The sequence below is a fragment of the Onychomys torridus genome, chromosome 23 (genome assembly GCF_903995425.1).
Source record: "Onychomys torridus chromosome 23, mOncTor1.1, whole genome shotgun sequence".
In the NCBI taxonomy this organism is placed as follows: Eukaryota; Metazoa; Chordata; class Mammalia; order Rodentia; family Cricetidae; genus Onychomys; species Onychomys torridus.
Genome location: NC_050465.1, coordinates 64,557,582 through 64,581,550, shown reverse-complemented (window position 1 = coordinate 64,581,550; position 23,969 = coordinate 64,557,582).

Here is a 23,969-nt window from a genome sequence, read left to right as displayed (position 1 = left end):
ACATTGTACATTAAGTTTACAATATATAAGGTTAAGATTTTTAGGTTAATTTTGTGAACTTGTTTTAATAGAGAGATTTAACATGGCCGTGTGTGTGTGTGTGTGTGTGTGTGTGTGTGTGTGTGTGTGTGTGTAGGGCTGTGTGTACGCACATGTGTGTATATGTGTATGGAGGCCAGGACTTGAATCTGGGTGTCTTCCTCAGTCAATGTCTGCCATAGTTTTTGAAACAAGGTCTCTCATTGAAGCTGGAGCTTGCCAACTGTATAATTATATTAGCTGTAAACCCCAATGTTCTTCCTTTGTGTTTCCCTCATACTTGGATTAACAGGTGCCTGATGACATGCCAGGATTTTGCACATGGTTTATAAGAACCAAACTCAGGTCCTCATGCTTGCACAGTAAGCACCTTACCAACCTTGGCCTTTCTTTTAAAACTAAGAAATCTCACTACCCTGAGACGGCAATGATCCATCTGTCACTGAAACTCAGTTTTTGTTGCCCCTTGATGGGGTATGTGTACCTCCACCCAGCTGTTCCCAGCTTCTGCCACTGTTTTGCCCTATCAGTACATGATCTTGCAAACTCTGTTCTAAGAGCCCTGTGCTAAGAAAGACAGAATGACTGGCAGCATTGTTGGAAGTAGAAAAGATTAAACTTCAGAGAAGTGTTTGTCACAAGGCAGCATAGGCCAAAGCCTGTACACAGGGATATTGGCTCTGAAGAGAACAAAGTTTTCATTGAGGCATCCACCCACCAATGTATTCAATGAATTCCTTATTTACTCTGTTCCAACAAATATACCCTAGTAGTCTGTTCCACGGGAACTTGGGACTGGCCAGTGTGGGTGTAGAGTACCTAAGGTAAAAATGGCTTTTGTCTTGAAAGAGCTTCCAATGTCAAATGAACACATTTAAAACTTTAAACTGCACATTGGAAAACTATTGTAAATGTGTGTAAGAAGTCAAAGAAGTTAGAATGTGGAGAGGGCTCAGTCAGAGGAACAAGAGAAGATTTTCTAAGAAACTACTTATGACAAATGAGATGGGCTACATATTGACATAGAGAAAAGCAAGCAGATTCCAGGAAGGGCAAGCAATTTATGTGAAACTGAGTCCAAGACACTAATTGAGAGTCAGCAGTGTGGAAATTGATATATTTGAAAGAAACACATGGGAGACTGTGGCTGAAGGATTATCAGTAGGATTCTGGCATGCTGGGTCCTGAAGTCTTAGAGAGGTACTATGTGTCATCTTTCCCTAGGTACCATGAGAATTCATTGATAGCTTTGTAGTGGTTAGCAAGAGAAGCACAGGCTATTAAGATTATTGGATACATGTTTTAATGTTTTCACAGCCTAGTCAGTAGAGAAAGCATAGCCAATGGATAGAGAGAGGTAGGAAATGGTACAGGGTAAAGTCAAGGTACCTTGTTCTCAAGCAGGCAGTCTTCATAGGAGTTTGATCAAAGACCCAAAAAGTGGACATTTGTTATTGTTTGAATATGATCTGCCTTCAGGCTCATGCAATTGAACACTCAGTTCCCCTAGTGGTGCTGTTTAGGAGTGTAGAGGCTACTTTTCCTATGAATGTGATGAGAGACCCTGACAAAAGCAACTTAAGGGGATAGGGTTTATTTGGGCTCATAATTCAAGGGTTCAGTCCCTAGTGGTGGGGAAGTCATGGTGGCAGGAATTTGATATGATTGGTCACATTGTGTCTGCAAGCATTAAGCAAAGGGAGATGAACATATTATTTGGCTCATATTCTCTCTATCTCTTTTTTATTCTGTCCAGGACTTCAACCCAATAGATGGTGCTGTGGGATAATCCTTTTGTACAGTGTGAAGATTTGTCACTGTGATTAGTTTAATAAAAAAAGAAAAAGCTGACTGATCAATAGCTGAACAGAACAAAGTTAGGCAGAAAAGCCAAACTGAGAATGATGGGAAGAAGAAAGGTGGAGTCTGGAGTCAACAGCCACATGCAGAGGGAGCAGGAGATGAATGTGCCAAGCTAATAAAGGTACCACCACATGGCAGAACATAAATAAGAAATACGGGTTAGCATAAATGTAAGAGTTAGCTAACAACAAGCCTGAGCTATTGGCCAAGCATTAATATTAAGTCTCTGTGTTGGTTATTTAGGAACAGGCAGGTGGGAAAGAAATGTCTGCCTACAGGATGGTTCTGCTACCCACAATTAAGATGAATCTTCCTAATTCAATCAACCTTATCAGCTTGCCTAGAAACAAATATAAATAGATAACCCCTCACTGGTGTGCCCAGAGGCTTGTCTCTGAGATAATCCTTGATCCTGTCAAGTTGCCAATATTAACCATCACAGAGAAGTCATGGAACTTTTGTGACTTAAGACCATCTAACTGGCTGGCAAAGTGCCATGGTCTATAGAATGCTTCTGCTCTGGTCTAACTCTTTATTTCATGGGCCACTGAGATGTGGACAGGCTATAACACAAGCCCCTGATATGCAAGCACTCATATCTTCCCTGATGTGATGAACTGTCCCCTCTAAGCTTTGAGAAAAAATAAGTATTTCTTCATTCTTTATGCTGTTTTTGTCAGTTAATGGTCACAATACCAAGGAAAGTAATATAACAGTAATCAGGATATAGTGAACAAATAATTAGGAAGACAGAACAATAATAAGGCAAAGCTTATGGAAGAACACATACAAAAAACAATAATCTACAGAGAGGAATTCAAACAAGGAGCTAAGTGATTGGAAGTTAGAGATGTGATGTATTTCTTAAGAAACTGAGACATGCATCAGATCAACAGAAGGTGGAAGCTGGAACATCTCTATAGAATAAAGTCTGTAGCACTCTATATTAATTCCTACTTCAGGGGAGAGTCAATTTACATGACTCTGACTAGGGAAGGAATCACCTATAAATCGTGGCTCACCCAGGAATCTCTGAACAACAACCTGCCATCCCAAAAAGGACCTAACAGCATCCACAACACTGTTAATGTTTCCAGGTCCACAGCTCAAAATGAGATGCTAATGGGGAAAGCTCTGCCGAGAGTCCCTATTAACACTGGTAATCACACATTTTAGATGCTTCAAATCATCAGCAAGGAACAGAAAGGAAATTAGGAGGCTGAATTAAGGATATCTCGAGAGAGGAATGAAAATAATGAAATCTGTGTTGAATATGAACCAAAACCAATTAACTCTGCAACAGTGCAGCAGATGATAAATTCTACTAATGTGGTTTAAAACAGAAAGGAGGGGAAACACTAAGGTTGCTCCTTAGCACTTAAACGAGGCAATCACAGGGCAAATAAGTTATCTTATTTATGCCATGTCAGATTGTGATCTGATATTTGCAACAAATAGTCTCTTTTTTGTGGTTGTGTTCTGTTAGTTTGTGCAGCAAGCTGCCACCACCAGGCTCTCAGAGCCTTCCAAACTTACATGACCTCTCTTCCCAATGTTAGCCTATCACAAGACAGAAGTAGAAATCTTTAACTTTTTAGTGAAGAATTCTCACTTCCCTCACTTGCTTTATGGGATTATTTTACATCTCCTTTTTGTACACATTTTCCCAGGCTTACTATCAGCTGCCTGAGCAAAGTTTATACTTTGGGTGAGATTATTCAGTATAGACCTAGCCTTCTCCTGCACAGGATCTCGACTTGTGGGTTGTGACCTAGGACCATCAAAAAACACAGATATTTACATTATGATTCATAACAGTAGCAAAACTACAGTTATGAAGTAGCAACGAAAATAATTTTATGGTTGGGTGTCACCACAACACAAGGAACTGTATTAAAGGCTCACAGCATTAGGAAGGTTGAGAACCATTGTTCTAATGTCTGGTCGAGAGATGGGAACATCACCCAGGACAGCCATAGAAGGAGTGAATGCCAGCAATTTAATGAGCACTACTTAATAAAGGATTGTTCAGCTGAACCTCTGGCTTTGTACAAGATCCATATTGGAGCAGCAGTAGCCTTCCTGTGACCCAAGTTCAGAATCCAGCTGCTAAATGATCCTAGATGGAAAAAGTGGAGCTGAGAGACAGAATGAAACACAGTCTAAAACCAGGCGTGATTCTGAGGCCAATGACATGAGTCAATGTTTTACCTTTTCTATCTTTTGTCTAATATAGTATTTAGCTAATGTAAAGCAATCTATCACAGTAACCTATGTATCACATTTACATAGCACATTACATATGGCAGCCACAGACCTTGACCATAGACTCTATGCATATGGAATAAACAAGACTAGACCAAGTGAGGAAATACCTAAGAGAAATAAATGCCTCTGATGTGGGAAGCTTAGGAGACGAGTTAAGCAAAGTAAAGCCTGGGGAGCTTGTGGCTGTGAGGCACCCATTCCTCCACTATCAGAGATACCAAGACTGGCCAACTCCAATGGTAGCATGATCCTGTATAACCAACCCACTGCATCTGCTGTTTGTAGTCCTTCATGAATAACTGAATCAGCTATTTTTTTTACATTTTGATTTTCAAAAGTTGTATAATCCTATATAGTCTAAATCTATATCTCCCTAAAACATCTAAAAATGACCTACAGCTAATGTTTGTATACATACAGATAGACATACAGACAGATAGATAGTTGGGTTTCATTTCTCTCAATCACACTGGAGTATTAATTCTGTTTAAGGAAAATTTTAAAGACTTTCTGTTTTGAAATAATCACAGTTCAAAAAGAAGTTGCAGAACAGGACCAAGGCCCTGAGTAATGCTATCAACTTAGGAAGCTAAAGCAAGAGGATTAGAAATTCAAGGCCAACTTAGGCTAAGAGGAAGTTCAAGGCCAGTCTGAGCAACTTACTGAGGCTCTGTCTCAATGTTTAAATACAATATGATACACAATGCATTTGTATGTATATGTTATCGTGCTGGGGATATGTGCCTAACATGTGTGGAACCTTAGTTCAATCCCCAGTACTGCGACAGCAACAACGAAGAACAGAGAAATCCCCTATGACCTAACATTCTCCACTAATCCTCCTCTAGTGAAAATATCCTATAGCACAATGTCCAAAGTAAGAAAATGATCCATAGGTAATCCACAGAGAATACTCAGTTTGGACTATCATTGAATGTCCTTGTGTGTATCTTTCCCACCTGCCTAAGGCACAAGATCCAGAACCATTTTCATCCCAAGATTCCCTAGTGCTGCATCAAAGATCACAGCCACACCCACACCCACACTCAATCCCTGGTAATCATCAATCTGTTCTCTATCTCCATGATTTTATCAAAAAGTGCCAGACAAATGGAGTCATAATGTCTGTAACTATCTGACATAGACTTTTTTTTTCACTCTATGTTCTCTAGATCCTACCACATTGTCACGTGTTCCAGTAGGTTTTTTTTTTTCCCCATGCTAAGCAGAATGTCATAGTATGTGTGGCTCCTCAGCAGTTCACTCCCCACAAAGGGACCATGGTTGCTTCTGTTGTGCTAATGTCGAGAGACCCCTGAGCAAGACCACCACAGAGCCGATATCCAGTGCAAAACAAAAAAGGGTTTATTAATAACAAACAAGCCAGGTCTTGGTCTGTGTCCAATATGCCGACACAGCAGGTAGAGGAGGAAGGCCCTTAGTTATCAGAGTTAGAGGTTTTTAAAGAGAAAAACTGCAAGCAGGGTAGTACAAGCCTTAGCATCATATGATTGGGTGAGGGTATGTAACCTTTGAATTTACTAGTTGGGGGTTACAATTATCATTTTTGGGCAGGTCTGGACAAGTCCCAAGCTCTGTCCTTGAGCTGCCATGGAGGCTGGCTGGCCTAGCATGTTCGCTTTGATCCATGCACGTAGGTCTAAGTTGGTGAGGAGTCTCAGACAGTAAACAATTGGTTAAACCTTGAGCAGTTGAGTACATGCAAAAAGGAGCTACTGCAAGGACTATGTCTTTTGTTCATGGCCCTCCCAGAAACTGCTTGCTCAAGTCTCAAGAAAGTGAAATTGAGGCCTGGTCTCTGAGAGAAGACTGAGCAGCCTGTTATGCCGTCTACTTGGTCCTTTCACTTCAAATTGAGGCCATAATGAATAAAACTTCTACATATATTTTGTATACATGTTGTTGTGTGAATTCACATTTTTTATTTCTCTGAACTGAATGCCCAGGACAGTAATCAAGAAATAATTTTAAAAGACAGAATCTTCAATCACTTCCCACATCTCAAAGTACCCCCTTCTCTATGCTCTGCCTCCGACATTTCTTGGGCTTCAAAAAGCAATGCCCTTGCTAGTGTCTCTAATTTCTACCAGATGCCTGAAGCTGAGCTGAATGGGACAGTATGCTTCTCGGGTTCTTTAATTCTGTATACTGAACATTTCCCAAACCTGCTGCCTGGAAACAAGCCACTCCCAGAGCAATGATTATATCTCTTTGTCACAAGGAGAACCTCCGAGCAAAACAAGGGCTACTGTGATTCATGCTTCACAAGCTACTAAATAGTTCATCAAATTGCAAACCAGGAAAGGTAGTCTGACAGGGACTCCTTGGAAACACTAATATTTGAAGTTTCAACATGGCAGGTGCCTAGAAACATATTACTTCTTTGTATTGTACTGTTACATCTCTGGGAAATTGTATTTATGAAAGAAGGAGGCAAGGCCTGAGATGTGATTTAATTATTGAATGTTAATGAATTTCTTATGTATGAGTTGTCAGATTTATTTGTTCCTGAGAGACAGAAAAGAAAATCCCAAGGGAAACATATTCAACAGGCCACAGAGGAAGAAAAATATGTACTTCCTGTAGCACACAATCCCTCCTTACTTATACAAGACTCCCTTCTCCATCCTTGTTTGTTTTAATAGTTGTTTCTAAACATAAAACATTTAGATGTTGCATATCCAGCAGGGCCCTTAGGAAAGAATCTGAACCTTTCAGATTCAGATATATCAGCCCCAAAACCCAGATCATGCTGTGTATTACATGGGAATAGAGAAGACACAAATTTAGTCATTTCTTCCATAATACTTAGGCCTACAGGACCCCATAATAAACATATGTGACTCACTGGAGTGAAAGAGTTAGATTAAATATCCCTTCCTACAGATTAGAGAAAAGTCAGTGCAATAAATCCAGATAAGCCAGAAGAGCATCACAGGGTGGGAAGGACCACAGCCTTGAGCTGAACCACTGAGATGCTTCCCTGATATGAAATGGAAACTGACCACTGAGAGATGAAAAGGAGTAGCCAGTTGAGAGAAAAATGGGGCAGGTCAGAGAAGCATTTCAGGTGGCAGACCCAGAGCACACTTGTCAGGAAAGTGGCTTCCTCAGCCACTGGGAATGGCACAAAGTAGCTGTTGCTCTGGGTGTGAGGAATTCTGTGAGCTAAAGGTGAAGGGAAAACAGGTCCCAGAGAATGGATGGTCTGTCAGGAGGGGCTGAGAGTCCCTTCTGTGACCCTTAACTCTGAGTACTGGGGATAACCAGGGTTGGTTTTCTTGGCTGGTTGCTTTAATTTATGTTCTTTTATTCCGAAATAAATACTTGGGGACTTCAGAAAAATAAAACATATTTTTACTGAGAAAAATTCAAATGAGACAAAATATTGTTAAATTATGAGTTAAGAGAATTAAAGGTAGAAAATCATGATCCATTAGACAAATACTTTCAAGGAAAAGTACATTGGGATTCTGAGTTCATTCTAAATTCTCCATGCATGCCATGCCCCATGTATACAACCATCCCTAGACTCCACAGCTGATACCTTATGCCCACATCCCACAGCACTCAGAACAAAATAGCTCTTTTCAGAGCACCCTAAGACACTTGACATGTAGTTATGTTTTTGACTTGATAGGTCTGTCTTCTTGGTAGGCTGAGGTCTTTGAGGAGAGAGAGAGAGAGAGAGAGAGAGAGAGAGAGAGAGAGAGAGAGTGTTTTGCATCTTCATTTATTCATTGAATAGATATGAACTGAGAGGTTTTCACATGGCCAGCAGTATAGGCTTAAGAGATACATCAGTGAATAGAGAAATCAGCATCCTTTGGCTTCTTGGAATCCATAGTATAAAAAGCACAATTGGGAACTGGACACCTTAATTTCATGGTTCCTAAAAGAAGGAATTTTGAGTTCCCAAATTCTGCAGAGAACAAGTTTTCTGGGGAGATTGGAGTCCATTGACCAGTATTGTGTTTGGTCTAAACAAGACATTCTAAGATCGAACTTAGGCTTTGTTATAAAAGAGGATCTCATTCCTCCCCATTCTCGAACTCTTATTCTTTCCTGGATGTTCAGCCATGTTGATGGAATACTGTTTACAATATACATCTCAAGTTTGCTAGATCTGGAGTTACATTTGGCAGTGGGGGACACTAGCACACATTTCTCTGAGCAACAACCCCCTTTGCTTCTAAACTTTAGAATCTATACAATAAATAAATAGATAGATGAGTAAATAGATGATAGATAGATAGATAGATGATAGATAGATAGATAGATAGATAGATAGATAGATAGATAGATAGGCAGACAGTGTTTGAAAAATTATGTGAGCTTCCCTCAAGCCCTGTGGGTTCATTTGAGCAACCACGTCACTGATGAGAAAGTCTACCCCTTTTAACTCCTAGAATCAAAGGAACTTCAATGTTCCTGAGTTTGGGGGTCAGATCCTTGGGTTAGTGCAGGAGCCAGCCCAATGATCTCTTTTTCTGACTGTGTGAAAATTTCTAAGAACTCATTGACATTCTCTGCCACTGGGTGATATGTACTCATCTCAATAAATTGATCTTACTTTTAGACTCTTCAGTTTGAGTTTCAGAGGTTATCTCTTCACTCTGGGCTTCTATATCCTTTACGTCAGAACCATGAAGGGACTCTAGCCAGCCCAGCATGTTAAACATGGCTCTGGCAGGCCTTGCCCTTCTCCCCCATTCCTTCTGCCTTGCTAAAAACAATGAGATCACATTCCTACAGCTAGCCCCCAAGGTCTACTCCCTTATTTGGCCATTTCCTCCTCCTGAGGCTGACTACCAAGGTCCAGCAATCAAAGCATTGAAGTTCAGCAATCAAAAGCCCCCTTTGGCTCACATAATTAACATGCCCAATTAAAATTAAACACTTCATACTAACACAGGTTTCCTCTTTAACTTTTATAAACTGACATTTTTGCTATGAACCATATCTGTCTCCTCTCTATCTAGAAGCAGTCCTTTGTCTTCTGGGACAAAGACTCCTTCCCCTATTCCTTGCCTCTTTTGTCTCCTTTCTCCTGTTCCCTCCCCTTCTCCCTCTTCCTCTATCTCCTGTCTTTGTCTCTTATCCTTATCCTCTGTCCCTTTGGGGCAAATAAATCTCCTTTGTGCTGAGAACTTGGTCTTTTGGTGTCCTGAGCAGACTTTGAGGTCCCCACATCCCACACTAACAGTACAACCTATAATCTGTTCTAAACACTCAGTGCCAGTTTCTCTGACCCTTTGGAACAGGGGGTTACTTGGAACAGTTTCATTCCAAACAAATCTTCACGCTGAACTGGGCTCTGGATCTCCAGACATATTTACAAGCACGTATGGCACTTATTATCTGCTGCAAGACCTATTCCCATGTGTACCCTAAATAATTTCCAAATTTCCTCAAACCAGTGCTTCCTAAATAAGCTTACTGGTAAGGTTCACATAGAATACTTGAAAACAGATTCTCAGGCCCTTTCCTTTCAGAATTTAGTTTACAGAGTCTGGGTAGGACAAAGACATTCCGGACTGTTTTCCATTTCTCAGGTGGATCTCTTCACCAATCAGTCTGGGGGGCATGATCTCAGCTCCTCATGTGTGAGGTATTGGTTTCTAGTTTATAATTACATGAGGACTTAAGAATCACCATCATGAGTTTAAGACCTTTAAGCAAAGAGAAATTTTATAAATATTTCCCACTAGTTTGTATTTAGGGAAAATCTCTCTTGTAGTTGCAGTTTTTTCTACTTTCAGGTTGAATGACCTTGACTAGATGTAAACATTTCATGTGTATTTGCTAGATCATCTAGATCAAGCCCCAATCATCAAATTTTCCTGGTGCAGTAGACAGACAAAAATAAACAACTGTCTGTAAATGTGCTTCAAGTTAAACATGGCATGTTTTTTAATCGCTTCTCTTACCAGAGACTCAAGAAACATCATGAAAGGATGCACAAGCCCAATGATGGGGAGACGATGTGAAAAGCTATGTTCTGGACACAACACTGCCATTGCAATCATGAACTCACGGTAGCTGCGGTTGCCTGCGCTGGTCCTTTACAAGCCTGGGCCTGTCAGTCATAGATGGGAGAAATGTCCTACTCCTTCCTGTTGAATTATTGACCAATAGATGCTGGGGCAGGGGAGTCGTTGTCTTCAGTTGTATACCTACTGATGAACTCAACAGCCTCTAGCCAACAGTTCCACATCCATGGCCATAAGGATGGTGCTGATTAAACTCAGTGGCTCCCCAAACAGTAAAAATGACAGGAGTATGGCAAAGAGATTTGCAGGAAGAGGGATTTGACAGGGATAAGAGATATGTAAGAGAGAGTTGGGTGAGATAATAAGAATGCACTTCACACATATGTAAAACTGTCAAAGAATAAATCTTATTAACAAAAAAAAAAACAAAAAAAAATGCCATAATGCTAGAATGCAAATACTGGGTGTATTTTACAGAGTTCAGAGAGAAACACACAGGGAGAATGAGAAGAATATCCTCTGGAAGGAAGCGATGTCTGAGTTGATCTATGGATCTCCTGAGTCTGTTTGCTCATTGTAGAAAATGAGAACACCAACTTTTATTGCTGTGCACCCTTGTGTAAATGAAACAAGTTACCCTAACGCACCATTGGCTCTTGACAAGAGCTACAGTGACCACTTCCTTTTTGGCAACTGTTAATGAGTCAAGACACAGAAGGCATTCTGAAAAGAGACACAGAGATGATGGCAGAGCCTCTCCCAATCTAGGGAAGTATGACACAGTCATCATCAATGTATCTGAACCTATTACTCTAAACATAAGCACAAACATCCCCCAGGTACTGGCTCCTCCTTTTAGCCTTCATTTGGTCTATATTACTTCAGGGCAGGAATGACCTCCTCTGCTCTCTGTGCTATTTCTTATCCTACAACCAAAGCTTAGTTGAATGAGACTAGCTGTATTTTACTTAAATTAAATTGACATACATACATACATAGGTCTCTATTTTAGAAGCCACACAGAATGAAGCAAATCAAGAACCTAGTGAGGAAGTTAGTGTCCCATGTCCCATCCATCCTGTCCCAACCCTCCCCTGCTTTAATTATCCTGGCTGTATAATCTGTGGCAGAGGAAATCTGGAGTTTGAAGCCATCTGACCAGCCTAATCAGCTGCAGCTAATGAAGATTTAAAACAAAAACTTCCTGCTTTACTCTCCCGAAATAGAGGTACCAGGTCATTTTCCTAACTGGTAACTAATTTATCAAGAAAAAGAATGTAATGGATTAAAACTCTTCCTTCAATGGAACATAGGCTGCAAATCACTCAAAGGCACACTAATAAATCATCTTAAGGTTTTTATACCATGAAAAGAAAAATAAAATCTCTAAAATGGAAACACTCATTCCATCTGGTCATGAAAAAGAAAAGTTGGCTTCTGGTTTTATAAGGAGGATTGCTTGTTAGATTTAGAAGTTTGAAGTGGGTAAAGGATTTGGGAATATTTGTTTGATCTTGTCTGCTTTACTTATTGATTTTAGTTTTTAACGGTGTGTTCACATTTGTAAGATACACTTTAGGAGAGAAAGAAATATATTTAATGTACACTTTTACATAAGAATTGTGCTGCATTGACTGTAAAGCGAATGTAGCAGAGAATGAACTGGGGCCAGAGATCATCATTATGGAGCATTAAATATGAGCACACACAGTCCAATTTTTAAATTGCTGAAGAAGAATCCTGGAATATATACATGGTCTTCAAATAGAAAGATGTACACTCTTAATTCGTTCCTGAAATCATACCTTGTAAATTCTGCATAATAATCTAGCTTTGGGGACTGGGAAAATGACTCAGCCGGTAATGACATGTGCCACCAAGCCTGGCAAGCTACATTTAACCTCAGGAGCTCCCATGACGGCAGAAAAGAACAAAGTCCTGAAAGTGTCCTCTGACCTCCACAGTCTTGCAGTGGGACTCTCCCAGCCATGCAGAGAAACACGAATACAATAGTAAAAAAAAAAAAAAAAAAAATCAAGTCCAGATCTATAGCTTCTTTTAAACAGAGGGAACACCCAAATGCATCATCGTCTTAGACTGGAGCTGCATGGCCGCCACACGTTTCAGGAGGGGTGTGGTGTCTCTGGATGCCCTCTTCATACTCATCTTTTCCTTTCTGCCCTGAAGGCAACCTGAATTGGGAGCATTAGCACCATCCTAAGACCCATGTGACAGAGGAGATTTATCTAAGGGAAATAAGAGAAATGAGCTCAATAGACCCATAATGCTGCAAAGCAAGCCACAGAAGCCCAGTGCAGAGAACAATGACAACGTGGTTTGCTCCCAGTCTGGAAATCAGCAAGGGATGACTTGCCTCTGTATAATTCACTCTCCTCCTAGCACCAACAGATTCACCCAATGGATTCTTCTCACGGCTAGTGCCAGAAATGAAAAGGGGTAATGGCAAGATCCAACCCCCTAATGCCTGGGTTCCATCACCAGCACACCATACCCAGTGCACAAAGCAAGTTCATGACCGAACCACCCCAGGAGTCAAGGAATAAGCTGCCCTAGTGGGTGAAACATTACATTGTTAATAGCATGGAAGTCTGGGCACAGGTTAAATTATTATAACCCATTAAGTCAGACACAGTGATACAAATTTTTAGTCCCAGCACTTGAAAGGCTGAGGCGGGAGGATTATAAATTTCTGGTAAGTCTGGGCTACATATTAAGATGGTGTCTCAAGACAAAACAACAAATAATAATAATATAAAAATTAGTAACCCTACCTACTTTATAGACATGTATAATCTCTCCTGTGTCAGTCAAGGCTAACTGCATTCATTCACCTTTCATTTCTGCCCCACTTGATTTGAAATAGTGTGTCAATTTTAGCTGAAAGCACTCTTTTGTACAGCAAAACAACACCAGACCCCTGAGAAGAACCTGGTTCCCAAACCAGTGCTTGTGTGCTTCCCACTCTGATGGTGGCGTACCATTGTCCAGTGTGTGCTAAAAAAGCAACTACTCGGAGCTACACAAGAAGAACTTCATATTTTGAAAGAACTATGTATAAATTTAGAAGATATATGCTAGATAGGTAGATAGATCAACAGTAGATAGATAGATAGATAGATAGATAGATAGATAGATAGATACAGATGATTGATAGATTGGTTAATCTTTTGTGTGTGTTTAAGTATAAGACCTGGTACATGTTAAGCATGACTCAGCCCAGCCCTAAGTTACCCTCATTACTGGGAGAGCTATATTAAACTTGAATGGTAAAGTAAAGAAATGTGCTACTGTGCACTCCTCGAATAAGATATATTTTAAATTCTCAAAGAAACCCATTCCTTACTAATTCTCAGTCTAATTGGACCATATATAATAACATGGAAATATGACAGTAGACATCTCCGTTAAGGGAAGTGAAGGCGTTCAATAAATCCATCAGCATAATTTGCTTTAGGCTGGAGGTTCTCAGTAGAATTCCATTTACTCACAAAATTCTACTTTTCCTGATTCTAAGATTAAATGGTTTTTAAAAAGAAACACACTATACTGAAAAAGCTAACACATCATTATATAAAATTAATCATAATGGGGAAACAAAGCTGAGTAAATAACTAACTGCAATATGTTCATTTAGAATTTTACACATAAATGATCACTGGGGCTTCCTAACTCCTTACCATGGAAACTCCAGTCAAATAGACAGAAGCTCATATTCCACCAGAGCAAGAGTCTGCTCAAAGCATGGCCACTCCTCCCTGACAGATCTGATCTGCCTGGCCCCTTCTCCCTGTTTGCAGAACTGTGTGGCCTGCCCTCCCTGCCTGCAGAACTGTGTGGCTTCCACTCCCTGCCTGCAGAACTGTGTGGGCTGCTCTCTGAATGAGGTCTGCCTGACCTCCTCCTTGCTTGCAGATCTGTTTGAGAAGTACACTTCATGCAGAATCTGAAGATCCTTCCAACTGTTTCTTGAGCCAATAGCCAACCTCAGAACTCAGCTTCCAATGTCTTTTCAGTACCTGACCCTGGTAGGGTTAGCATTCCTCTGCATCACTCACTTTTCTTTTAGCACTTTGCAAAAAGTGTTCCAGTCATCCCATATGGAAAAGTAAAGATGCACTCATGTGGAAACCAGAAGCCTTGGTGTGGAGCAGTTCTAAAAATCCAAAGCTCCCAAAGGCAATATCATTTGAAAAAGCACAATATTGGGAGCTAGGGAAATGGTTCAGTCTGTAGAGTGCCTACAACACAGCATGAGGACCTGAGTTTGGATTCCCCAAATCCACATGATAGAGTTTAGTACCATGTCCTGTATCTGCAACCCTAATGCAGAGTGAATAGAGACAAGTAGATTGCCAGAGAATGCATGCCAGCCAGCCTAGCCCATCTGTGAGTACTGAATTCAGTGAGAGATACTTTATCTTAAAAGATAAGGGGAAGAGTGACAGAAGACGCTCCACATTGACCTTTGGCCTCTTCATGATTATGTACACATATGTACGTGTATCTGAACATACACTTTCACATACAAACAAGAAATTAAAAGTTCACAATATATATCCCAAAAAGATATATGCAGACCACAAGAACACACACACACACACACACACACACACACACACACACACACACACACACACCAGGCTTCAAGTCCCTTCACTCTTTAAGATCCTCAGGGTTGTTTTTATCGTAGGTTAAGAATCTATGGGAAAGAAAAATAAGTGGCAATTTCCAATTCCTAGTCTACTCCTTTCACGTCGTGAGCACATTGTTTATTTTGTGCTGTGGAATAACATTTGTTGACAGCTTTGCTAGTTCAAATCTTTCCTTGTAGCCACTACTTGGCCTACATCATTATGTTCCCTGCTACATGTTCTGTGAGCCCTTCATGATAGTCACGAACCTTCCTCAAGGGAAATAAAGTTAGTAGCACACGTTACCTAATAATGGGATATCAAAGAATTTCACATGTCACATGAATCTCCTTGCATTTCACCGTAGTCAGCAGGAATGAAAATCAACATTGTAGACGATGCCCCTTCAGATGCATGCTCACAGATTTACGACCATTTAAACCACACAAGTACTCTAAAAGAAAGTTAAGGTTTTCCTTGTTGTAGATAGGATATGGGAAGAAATTTGACACTGAACAACACAATGCCTTTTTCCAAGGTCACAGTAAGTAGCAGAATTTCTGTTACAGTTTGGGGTGAGACACAACATAAAAAGACATTAGGAAACTGCAAAACCCCTGAGTCTTTCATCAAATAGTTTAATCTTGACTCCTTTGAAGTCTGACTTATGAAGCCTGTAAAGACATGCAAAGAATAAATTCATGCAGTATTCCATGGCACACTTGTAATGTTGCTAGTCTGTTTCTCTGGGTTCATTGCTGAACATATTTTAAAGATGTTTGGGGAAGCAGAGAAACTGCTAAGCTGTATTTTTTTCCACAAAAAATTCTTTAGGACAAATTGACTGTTACTAAGGAACACAGGCTCCAAGAGCAGGATAAATTTCCAGTGTCTTGGTTTCAGATAATTCCAGAGCTTGTGCCAAGAAACAGAAAATCTAGCTTCCTCATCTGTGAGAGAGACAGGCAGAAGGAGAAGCTGAGAATGTGTGAGTGGTAAAGAGAGAGTCGGGAAAGGGTACACACACACACACACACACACACACACACACACACACACACCATGCTTCAGATTCCAGCTGTTCTGCAGCTGTGGAGGGTGAAGACAGACAACTGGCAACCCAACTCTCCTGGCAGAGTTGCAGAATGGTGTTCACCACTGCCTATTCCCAATTTCTTTCCCACTAAAGAATTTTAAAGATGCTCCTTAAAAAATGTAACAAAATACAAAATTCTCTGAGTTTTACTTTCTTTACTAGTGTTTTATCTAATTAAATGTTTGCTATAAAATCTAACTGGAGCCTTCTACCTGCTACAATTGTTTGGAGGTTTATAAACTTCCATGCATTTTATAAAAATAGTAAGCAAGTTTGTTCATAATAAGGAGACATACTGTCATACCAATCCTTTTGTAATCATTTCCTCTTGAATGTCAGCTGACTCAGTGATTGCTTCTCACCAAACGATGAAGACTATGAGATGTTGTCCCATGATTATGCAACACAAGTTAGTTCTATAATTTAGAAAAGAGTTTCCCAAAGGTCCATTATGTAAAAGGTTGATCACTAGAGTTCTGACACTGGGAGATATTGTGGACTTTGAGGTGGCAGGGCCTAATGAGAGGTCTCATGTCACTGATGGGTATTTGGAAATATTTGTGTTTTGTATTATCTATCTATCTATCTATCTATCTATCTATCTATCTACCTATGTATTCATATAACTCTTTCTCTCTTTCCTCTTTCTCGCTTGAGATGTTAACATTCACTTTGAAATCCCCCATAATATACAAGTTTCGGTAGAGGTCCAAATGCATAAGATGACCCACCATGGACTTTACTCTGTAGAACTATAAGCCAAAATAAGTTTATCTTTATTTCATAAGCAGCCTTAGTCAAATACTTAGATATAATGTTCCAATATTAATTACTATGCCTAGAGAGTTCTACCTTGACAGCAGGCTCACTGTCTCTCTAACACATTCTCTATAAATAAGCAAAAACTATTTGGAGTTGATGAGTCAAGGAACAAGGAACTTAGGGTGGTTTTGAACCAATAATGATCAAGGAACTGACACCATTCATCTAAAACCCTTCACGGAACTAGATCCTACCAACACCCTAGAGCTTAGAAACAGCTCCTGCAGCCACAGGGTTCAGATAAGCCCCCAGTGTTGAGCAGCACCCTACTGAAGTGCTGGGAGAAGCCCTGAAGCAGAGGCACACAGATAAGCTAAGGCTGGATAATTAACCACACACCCTGTGAAATAATAAACATGAGTTACTTAAATCTAACCTCTTTGAGGAGTAATTTGTTATAAAATAAAAGGTAGCTAATATACTAAGTATCAACTCCCCCTTAAACTGTTAGTTTCTCTTTCTCTAATATTTCTGAGAATAAAAATAAAACCCATCTAATTGAAGGATGTATAGAAAAATGAGGATACTTGTGTAAGGTAAAAATAAACAAATAAATAAAACCTTAAAATAGATGTAGGCAACAATAATACAAAGTATTCACTCCAAAATGAAATTTTCCAAGTCAAGTGTTCCTCAAGAGCTATGAGAAAGGCAGTCAACCCTTATCCAAAAGGACTAACAAATGAATACCCGGGGCTGGGACTACCTCCACCTGAACTTAGTTCATAACTATGGAGACACTTGCTTAAGATGTGGTCAGCAGGCACCTTCCTAACAGTGGGGTAAGATGTTATGTTACGTGAAGGAAGTAATGCAAAATACTATCCCAAACTGTCTCCCACACAGAGGTAGGAAATGAGGAATAATACTCCCACTCCAACCCCCATCCTCCCCACCCCGGTATCTGCCACTTCCTCCTTATCTATTGAACACATTGCTTTGATAAAAACCCTACAAGCTGCGTCAGAAATGAGTTTTCAGCTGGGTATCGAGGAGGAATTCTGTTTTCTTTTCCACTAGCTGAGGAATCTGAGGCCCCTCCAGTGTGATCTGAGTCTGGGTTTGGGCCACTGTTCTGTCACTGAACCCCGTGATTCTCTAGAAGGAAGCCGAGAGGCACTTCCTACTTATGATGATGCCATTTGATCATTCTAAGACAACATGACCAGGACATTCCCATTCTCAACGTCTGTCTTTGAGGCAGAGGGCACACTGATTAGACCCCAAGGGCTGCTCTAAAAGCTTTCAGACTTTTGGGACTAAGTTCTCCTAAGGTCACCTTGAGGAGGCTAACCTGAAGTGGCCGCCTCTGCCATCTCTACTGTTGGAACTTTAAAGGCCTCTTTAGCCTGAATGGCCATTGGAGTCTCGTGTCCCTGGTCCAGATATTTTTATAATTTATAATTTTTCTCCTGGTGTTGAGGACTGTTTGGGGAATGAAATTCATGGTTGTTAAGGTCTTTCCCTCCACTGCACTCACTGTACATCTTCTAAAAACTTCCTTTACATATGAACCAGGGTTTCATCCTCTTCCCAAATGACCTTCCACACCCTTGACATACCTTGCTGGCTCAGTCTATTCAGACCTTAAATTTAGCAGGTGATAAGGTGCCTCAGTCCTTACCTATGGACCCCTGACCATAATCCCATCCGAGTTTTTCACCCAGAACCTGCACTTCCCACTCTGTAAACATTATAGGCTGGAGGGTTAGGTAACCATCAGCTACTTCCTTTTCCTTTGCAATTATTTTGAGCTTTTTGCATGTCTGCTGAAGCAACCAGCCAAGACAACCACCATATTTTTTGCCAGGAAAGGACAAGAGAACGAATGAATTCAGTTTCATGAACTTGCCTAGCACTTGCTGGGAGTTTTCTGAAAACTTCTCAGAATTTTCTTCACACAGCACTAAGTCTTATATATATATATGTGTGTGTGTGTGTGTGTGTGTGTGTGTGTGTGTGTGTGTGTGTGTGTATAAATAAATAAAAAATTTTAAAAAAGATGTAAACAAACCCTAGGGAGACACCACCCTCAAAGAAAGACTTCAATAGTCGATTCTAATGTTATTTCTTCTATACAAGTGCATTAGGTGAAAATGGTCCACAAGGACACTGTCTAAGACAGAGAAATGGCATTATTTAATCCACAAAGATATTAAATGTAGTTGAAGTATTAGAAAACCTTTCATGAAATTAACACTGTGAGGAGTAGGTCACACATTTAACTGTAGAAATGGTACCTTCCTTAATAAAAAGGTAAAATTTGTTAGGCTACTTAGGGAAGGCATTAAAGGAAAAGGTGGCTTGTATTGCAATTTAAGTAATAGTTAGAAGTAATATAAGCAAAGAAGAAATTCCAAGCCAGGAAAAACCTTTGATCTAAGCTACAGAAATAGAAAAAAAGTGTCAAGCATATAAAGGTAATCACTAGGCCTATCAGATAATATATGGAGCTGCAGTATAAGCTACTGAGAGAACTACCCTGCCCTAGATACTAAAAGGTATTTTCCCTTCAGGCCTCAAGGAGCATACAAAGGATTATCCTTTTAGGGTTGATCTCAAAGACAATACTGGTTCGTGCTAGCAAGGAATGAGACTGGAATTGCCCCACTATCAGGACAGGAAATACAACTTCATAGGTACCTAACAAAGCAAAATTCACTAGGGAAATTAAATTTGTTAAGTTGATAAATTGGTTTTATTAAGTTAATAAGTAGGTTTTCTTTGAATAAGTTACTTAATTTGTGGATAACAGACATCTTTGAAATGTTGATTTTTCAACAAATATTCCAAATCCTTCTAAATATTTAGATCCCATTACACATTTTTAAAATTTTTTCATCAACAACTTATAAATTTTTATTAGATTTACTATGAGCGATTTAGTGTTTTGTGCTATTTCAAATGTTATCATTTATCCCTCTTTGCTTCTGATGATTCATGTATAGATTTGTTTCTGATCTTTCCTATTTCTCTTGTTAATGGTATTTGGTAATATGATAATTGGGGCATCCTGTTGAGTCTATCATTTCCCAATTATATCCTGTCAATAATGGCAGTTTCTATTCCTTCCTTATGATCTTTGTAGATTTCTTCTATGATGTTATTTGCCTATTGTCCCACAAAGGATAGCAAATGATGGCTATAGCAATTTTCAAATTTATTTAAATAAACTTTCAATTGTTTAAGAAAACCACTTTTTTATAGTTCACAAAACATCTTAAACACATAAAATCTGCTATTTTATCAATTATGCATCACTGAGTGGACCACATCTTTTCCTCCTTTACTCTGTGACACAATGTGAATTCATTTTCAATTACTTTTCCAACTCTGCAATCTTAGGATGAACTCTACTTAGACACAGAACTTTTGTATCTACCTGTGTTTGGATAGAAATTTAAACATCTGTGCTCCTATGTCAGATGGATTACAATTTTATTTTTCTCATGCTAAAATTTGAGGTGCACTATGAAACTTGTGTTAGCCTGATAAAATATGCTAGAGTTTATCACTTCTTTTTGAGTTTCTATAATTTTGCTATTGTGCAAACTGTCAAAATGAGCACTGATGTAGTTATCTCTTATGTAAACTGGCTTTGTTTCCTTTAGTTTAAGTAATTACATTAAAAATTACAACAATTCCCTTGAGAATTGTCTCCAAAGAAGATTGTCTTACTAAAACATTTACTAACCTCTTGATTGGTGTACTCATTCTCTTGTTGGTAAATATTTTGAGTTCTTTATATATTCTACATATTGGTCCTCTGAAAGACTAAAGGTTAAGAAATATTTTATCCCATTTGGTTGGCTGTTTGCTCTGTTAATAGGTTTTTGTGCAGAACTTTTTAATTTGACCTAATTCCATACATCACTTGTCATTATTTACTGGCCTATTGGAGTCCCTGCAAGTAGCAAATTCTTAGAGTGTTTCTCTGTGTTTCAAAATTTCATGTGTTCGTACCTCAACAAACTCACTTTAATCCACTTTGAATGGATTTTTGTACTGGGTGAGCAACTGAATTGGCTTCGGAAGTCTACATGCTAATATCCAGCTTTCTTAGAATAGTTGCTGAAGAGGCTGTCTTCTTTTCCAATTTGTGTTCTTGGCATCTTTGACATTCTATCAGATGTAGCAGGATGCCCTGTCTACTCCATTAACCTATGTGGCTCTTTTATTTGAGTATCAGGATGATCTTATTATGATGTCTTGAAGTGTAATTTGAGACCAGGTCATGTGACCAATCCGGCATTGTTCTTTCCCCTCAGGATTGTCTTGGCTATTGACATCTTTTGTTCTTCCATGTGAATTTTAGCATCTTTTTAAAAACATTCTGTGATTAATGGAAAAGCAAAAACAAAACTACAGTATACAAATACAGTGTACTGATTGTGTAGGAGGCAGAGTCAACAGAATGAGAAGGTTTTACAAAAGACATCCGAAGAAAGAGGAGTCTTGGCATATGCAGAGGGCCAGATGAATGAAAAAAGAAAAAGAAAATAAATGAAGAGAAGCAACAAGAAGACAGGAAAGTAGAGAAGGAGAAAAGGAGGGAGGGAGGGAAATAAGAAAAGGAAGAAATAAAGAAATGGAGGGAAGAAAGAAGAGAAGGAGGGAAGAAGGAAATAAAAAAGAAACACAGAATAACACAAATTACAGATATTATCTCCTTGTTTCTGTGCACCATGTGTAGGTGGTCCCATGACCCAGGTGTTTCTCTGCTGGTTTTCTAGAAGATGCTTTTCACCTTTGGCTTTCCTCCCCTGCATCTTTCTAGTTTGACAACGAAGTCTTTGTCAAGCAGTCGCTGACTAATAGAGCTGAGATGCAGCCCTTTGCTTCTGGGTTTCCATTTCTTTCTTTAACAAGAATACCAAACAGCCAAGCAAACCACCGTAGAAGCACAGGAGCAACAAGGACAGATAGTTTAGGTGATTCCGGGCCCAGTCCAGCTCTGTCAGCCTCTGTGAGGCTTTGACCACCAACACCCAAACACAGCTTTAGAAGTTCTTACCAGAAAACTCAGTCTCTATTTGTCAGACTACCTACCTGAAACTGCCCAGAGTGTGAATCCAGGAAGAGAAGTCATACCCATCAGTAGAACTAAAATCTATTAAATAGATCCACACACTAACCACGAGGCTAGGCCTTTACAGGTAAATGCCACCAAACTAATTGACAGTGGTTAGGTGAACATTGAAGTGAGTGAAAGAAAACAGGAAGGGTTACAAAGTATTATGTCGTTATAGAATATTCCATTGAAAGTTGTACGTGTGTGCTTTCAAGTACCTCTGTTGTAATCGTTTCTCTAACAGAATACAAGCTTTGTGGCAGCATCAGAAAGGCCTGTTGTTAAATACAAGCCTGGTGCTTTATGAGTGAGATGATGCTAACAGGCCTCTTTTAAAAACTTCACAAAATACTCTAATTTCTCAGGATTTTAGGCAATTTTCATAGTAACTCTCCTATTGTGTTTACATTTTTCTTTAAAAACAGTTGTTTTTTTTTTTTTTAACTTCTTTTTGTCCTTTTAGCAAACATAAGGAGGAAGGGGACAATATCCATGATTAGTCAGAACAGAGCACATTTCTAAGCCCACACATGAGAAATTGCTAGAAGATAAAAGCTGTGAAAACCGTAATCTAGTTGTATCAATAAACTCTAATGGCCCTGCGTGGAAGAACAAAACCTACTAGTCTTGCTTGAATAAACATCCCAAGAACACTCCATCTGACATTTTGGAGACCGCTTCACAACAGCATGCAATTGCACTGGCCTTCCCGCCCCTGACACCTCCCTTCCTTTCACAGACTAAGTCCTGAGCAATGCTCTGAAATTTCTATTCATGTCTCGCTACCACAGGAAGGCACAGGAAACGAGTTCATGCAAATACTGAACACCCCAACACCACAGGTGAGGAAATGGGCTGCAACTACTGAAATCACATTGGGTGTTTTAGTTTGAGAAAAATTCCTGAAAATAATTGATGTAAAGCATCAATCAGACCTACCAAAAATACATTCGTCCCATCTGTCTCCTACCATTTAAGAAAGCCAGGGCATTGAGTCTTTGCAAACCTTGTGTTATAAACTTTTAAAATGGGTTATTTAACCATTCAGTTGAAATGTTAGGAACATTATGTTTCTTTCTGAGGCTATTAGGAGAAAATACATTATCTCAATCTCTTGGAAAAAAATCACTTGATGTTGCTAAATATGTTTGTTGTGACACTCCTCCCTCTATAAAGAAATTACTAATGAAATGACAGCTCTGCTTGGTTAGCAATGTGCACTATTGCAAACAAATGGCACACACATGTACACACACATATATGTTAACAAAGCATTTGCATTGGAACTGTCTTCACTAGAAATTCAGTTATAGAAACATTGCCATCACATTTTAAACTGAGTAGAACTTTGAGTGTGTTTAAGTAGACTTCTCTGGATTGTTTGATTTTTTTTTTATCTTGTAAGAATTTGTATACTTTGAGTTGTTTAGGAAATTGGTTTAAAAAATCTTTGTAATTCTGTATATTAACAATATTTTTCTTTTTTGATTATTTTCTTTTCAAGTATGTATTTAATTATATCATTTACTTTTGCTTTTTTTGTTCTTTTTCTATTCTCTCTCTCTCTCTCTCTCTCTCTCTCTCTCTCTCTCTCTCTCTCCTTGGTTGACATGCTTAGGAACATGTGGGAAGGGGATGCACATAAAAATGTGTGCTCATGCATGTAGACGCCTGAGGTTGATGTCTGAAACCGTCTTCCATAGTTCTTCCTCCTTACTTGTTGAGACAGAGTCTCTTGATGAAACCAGAGCTCATCTATATTTCTATTCTGGCTGTCCAGCTTGTGCTGGGAACCCTCTCTCTTCCTCCTTTCCAAGGCTGGAATTTCAGGTGGACAACAATACTCCAAAAATTCCCAGCATTTCTACAGGATCTGGGAATATGAACTTGGGTGCAATTGCTCAGATGGCAAGTGTTTTAGCCATTGAGTTCTCTCCTCAGCCAACTTGCTGATTTAAAATGATATATTACACATTTTCTATAAGGAAAATGTAAGCTTTATGCATTTGAGCATACACTGTTTCATGTACAAAATCTAGGGTTTGTCTCTTGATTAAAAGACTCTCAAAAAATAAGACAAAAGGACTCAGCTTATTAACAACTAAATAAATAAGTAAAGTTAAACTTATAAGTCTAAAACCAAT